Source organism: Pygoscelis adeliae, unplaced genomic scaffold, assembly GCF_000699105.1.
Source record: "Pygoscelis adeliae isolate BGI_AS28 unplaced genomic scaffold, ASM69910v1 Scaffold114, whole genome shotgun sequence".
Taxonomy (NCBI): domain Eukaryota; kingdom Metazoa; phylum Chordata; class Aves; order Sphenisciformes; family Spheniscidae; genus Pygoscelis; species Pygoscelis adeliae.
The window spans coordinates 4,092,301-4,097,222 of NW_008824587.1; the positions used below are offsets into that span (position 1 = coordinate 4,092,301).

Below are 4,922 nucleotides of genomic sequence, written 5' to 3' on the forward strand. Positions count from 1 at the left end.
AGTGCCCTCGAGGATCCCTGTAGCTTTGCTCCCGTGGAGTTGTCCTGCTAAGCTGTAGGAGTGCAGTGCTGCTCTGCTGAGAGGGGAGCACAATGCATGGTTGGCTCTGTGCCTGAGAAGAAGTTACTCAGTTCTGAGTTATGATTCCCAGTATAAGGATTTAATCTGTCATACATAGCATGAAGCGGCAAGTTACCATAAATATTACTGCCGCAGTGGCTTTTAGGTTTATGCTGATCACCATCATTCTGTTGTCACGTCTCCCAGTAGGCATGAGCAGCTAGTTCTGGTTGTCTTGTGCAGCTGATCTGGCCTTTGTCTGAAGCCTGAGAAACTTTGGTCTTAGTGGTTTGTAACTGGAATTCCTTTGGAATGCACCACTTCAGGAGGAGACAATTCAAGTTGAATTAACATCAACCTTGAACAGATACTCATATAACCTGTTTCAGGTTTGACCTAGTTGATAGGTACATGTTAAGAATAACATTCACATGGAAGGCTGCGAAGGAGAACAGGGTTATGCCACAATATTAAGAAGTAGCACTGATGAACGTGTGTGAAGATAGTCATGTGTTTCATGTCAACGTTCACAGGACTGTCTTATGCTACTCTTATTACAAATGAGAGCGATAAGACCTCAAGAGCATGTTGCTATTCTTGGAAACAAAGATTTCTTCTGAGGACGCTGTTTCCTGTCTTTGCAGCCAGGAAAAGAAAAACATTTGACAAGGCTTTTTGCAAATGGAGCAGACAAAATTGAGTAAAAAATAATGTTCTCTAATTTCTGTCTCTGCTATGCTTTAATCACTGGCCATTATATTAGGAATCACTTGTAACAAAAATGGAGATAGAGTTTGAATTGGAGGAGGAAGCAGTACATTGCCAGGACTGTGTTTATATTGACTATCAATATGAGCTGAGTGTGCCAGTTAGAGAAGTCAAAGGCAACTGTTTTTTCAGTGTGTTATACTATCTAGTTTGAAAACAGAAAAAAGAATGAAGCAGCCTTGTCATATATCTCTTTTTTGAAAACTCTTAAATAGGATGTTGTCAAATGAACCATATGCTATGCATATAAATTAACTAAGATTATTTTTCTGGCTGTTTCTAACATAAACAGACTGTAGATGTGTAAATCTTAAGTTTAACCATGCAATCAATTGCTGTTTACATCCTTAAGAAAAAAAAGGCTGTCTTGTTATAGCCTTTCTTCAAATGTTTCACATGCTCAGTTTTTGATACAGCATAAGCAGCCCTCTTGTCATAAGATGCTTTTAACTACATCTTGCTTTTCTGCTACTCCTCTCAGAAGGTCAGAAAGAAGATAAGAAGCATCTTCTAACAAGCTTTTGTTGTCTGCTGTGTGAGCTGTGTGGCTATGTAAACCCTCTTGCATACCAAGAAAGTTTTGCAACAATATCCCACTGCTACTTATCGTGATAGGGTTGGCAGTAACAGGCGCTGTATTGTAGGTAGCTCGCTCGCTGCTCCCAGTGTTTTGATCAACATGGGTGAAATCCGAGCCTAACAAAAGTCAATGAGAATTTTGTCTTTGATTGCGCAGCAGCCAGGATTTCTCCCCAGCTGTTACAAACGCAGTTAGCATGGTAATGAGGGGAGCACACCGATTGGTATGACTTGATTTAAAAAGGGAAAAACTCACACGTACAGTGTGTGTTTATGTGGATTTTCTGCTCTTCATAAAACTCTTCTTCCTTTACTGTAGCTTAGTATTCCTTGAGCTGGGAGTTTTTAGGATATAATGAATGCTTTTTAAATTGTTTATCTAATCCACAGTCTTCATATAAGCAACTAAATACTGTGCTGAAAATCTCTAAACTCTTAACTCTCGTGAGATCACCTAAAACCTAGATTATTGAGTCTTCTCCTGTGAGCATAGAATGGATGGAGATGTCCAGTCAAATCATGGCTAATTACGGATTTTTCAGACCACGCTGCGACATCCTAACTGTGTTATGCTTTAACACACAGGAAAAAAGGACAGTTGTGGTCATATAGCCAGTATGGTTCAGGTTTGGGTAATGCTGCTATGTTCTAAGCTATTTAGTAGGTCTAATGCTTGGATAAAATATTTTTCAGGGAAATCTTAAAGTTGGCATGGTGACTGCTAGCCTAAGACTCCAAAGTATAGATGAAAAGATGATTTAGGGAGATCGAATAACGAACACTAATAAAAATAAAACTTTCACTTTACCATATTTTTAATGTGTGCTTCGAATGCTGTGGATACGGCTGAAAAGTCTGGAGGAAATCATGGCATGTGAACAACCAACAGCGCTGCTAAGATTGTCTTACTGGCACGCTTGAAGTGTGATTCATTAATTCGGTATCTTGCTCATAATCGTGGTGGTTTGTTTTTTTTTGTTTTTTTTTTTAATAAAAGCTTGATTAGGGTGCATTAGTTTGGGCATACAGTTTGAGGAAAAAAATAATATTCTATTGTATCAACTATAAATTCATCACTGTGTGATGCTGAAGTATGTGTGACTAAGAATGGTAGTTTTCCATATGATTTGCTAAATCATTTGTCATGTTCCCATTTGCTGAATCATCAGGTGTAGAATAACCAATTATTTCAATTGATTAAAAAAAAAATTCTTTAAATTAGAACTTGTTTCTTGAAACCTTATCAAGGAAGAGTTGATCTCAGTTATTTTTGCTAAGGGGAGGGGGGGGAGCAAAAGACATTTGCTGTTTAAGAAGATTTTAAAGTAAAGGAAATGAGTTTGCGGAAGTTGAAGATAGTACAGGGTTTGAGGAAACTGGAGGCTTCCTGTATGACTTTGAGCAGATCACTTAACCGTACTGTCTTGATTTTCTTACCCATAAAATGGGGGCAGTGAAGAAATACAGGTCATTGGAAGGTACCGCTTAGTTGCTCTATACAAAAATGAATTTTTGGAACGCAGAAATCATCCTTTGAGGGCAAAAGATTTGCAAAAGCAGAAGTGCTCTCAATACATATTACATCTGTTATCATGTGTAACTTTAACTCTCATAACAAGGATATACTTATGAGATAACACAACAAGAGTTGGTGGTTATAAATATATTAAGAAAATCGTCGCACTAAAAAAAGGCAATATTGCAGTGAAATCTCTAAAATGTGATGCACCTGTATTTATCGAACTGTCACTTGACATTGGTTCCTCTGTTTCACTATTTAATAATCCTCAGTAATGCCCATTTTATATCTCAGTGCTCCATTTTTGTAAAAGAGCTTCTCAAAAAAATAAAAAAAAAAAGGGCAAAATGTAGCAAAATCTGAACAAGATGCAGCCAGACTGCTCAGGCTTACTGCTTCTTTCGTATGTACTTCCAGCAGCTTGCAGAGTTTATTTTACAGAGAAGGCAAATTTGGAAATAACAGAGATGGCTTGTGCAAAATTAAAATTACATTATTAACTACAAAGCGGTTTAAAAATACAAGCTCAGGGTAGTCCTGTTATCTGATATGCTTTTGATTCCAAGTTCATCCTTCAGTCCCCATATATGACTGTGTTCTGTTAAATTCACCTGGCATCTTGTTTCCCCAAGGTTTATGGGTCATTGACAGTATTAGGTTTCATGCCGGCCAGCTGCTCCCAAATCAAGTCCCCTCGTACGCTCCAGCAGCAAAGTTGGGGATGGAGAAGAGGGAAGCACACAAACAAAGGCTGGGGGAGGCTGGAAGTGCTGTATGAAGACAGCCAAGTAATTTTACTTGCAGCTTCACGGTTAGAGATTTTCACGTATTCCACGCTCATTAGCAAAATGTTGGAAAATGCAGCATTAAATTACAGTTGTTCCTTGGGACTGTTTTTGTTGCTCCTTGGGACTGTTTTCCTAAACTCAGTTACAAAAGCAAGCCTGAATGAAAGGAGGAGCGTTTCAGAGCCCCTTGGCAAGGAAGATGCAGTATCTGTCACACGCAAAGTTGAAAGGAAATGGGAATCTACAAAAGGAACCGAAATCGACTTGGAGCCTTTCCCCACTGCCCCAGCAGTTTTACAGTTACGTTTGGGTTTTTCTAAATGTCATAATGCGGTGACTGAGTTTTTGGAGCAGCTTAGCATGGTGGGCAGAGGTCTGAACTGCACAGGTGGCATCAGAGTTCATGGCAAAAGGTGTCTCGCCCCAGCTGCAGCAGTGCCAGGCTGTCAGCTGCGTTCCCTTCGATGGCCTGGCTGCTGCACGCTCTCCCTTCTCGGTAGGTAGGAGTAGAGTCAAGAGCTGAGCCTGGCACATGCCCAGGATTAAAAGCATTACTGATATTGTGCCTCTCCGCTTCAAAAATGTTTGCAGAGAGATAAACACTATCCAAAATGTTGAAGCTATAGAGTGACCCTATGTTCAACTATAGGTGAGCATCCACCCTTAATAGTGGGTGTTTGGGACTATGGGTAATAGTATCCAGAGCAGGATAGTGTGGTGTTCCTCTGTTCTTTCAGACAAGTTGAAGGTTTTTGTGATTTTTAAGGCAGTACAAGTCTATTGGACATGGCGTGACAGAATTGCTGTTTTGGGGCTTTTTATTGGCATGTCTGGTAGAGCCAGAAAGGCAGCTAGGAAATGTCGCTCCAGAAACCTGCCTCTGACAGAGGAAAATACCAGTTACTTTAGTGGAAGATGCAGGAAACCAAGTAGCTGCCAATTATAAAGTGCTTGTGGGCATGTTTTTTCTAACTTTGGCAATTTGTGGCACGCTGCTGTTCTGAAGTTGGAGCTTTTCTACCCTAACAGACTGTTGATACCATGTTGCTTAAAATATATCTGATGTCTGATTACGTGCGGGCCTGAGAATGCATGAATTCTAGTGAGCTGCAGTGGGCTTATCTGGTAATATCAGGCCTTTATTTTTCAAGTTTACTGTGTGAAATCATACTTGTATTTGAGTAAAACATCCCAATTGCCAGTAAATA

The 4,922-nt window shown here is 39.7% G+C and overlaps 1 protein-coding gene across 4 annotated transcripts in view; it reads left to right on the forward strand.

Annotated features, from left to right (window-relative positions):
- Positions 1 to 4,922, forward strand: part of FNBP1 (formin binding protein 1) — a 94,602-nt gene that overhangs the window by 36,684 nt on the left and 52,996 nt on the right. The window lies entirely within an intron of this gene.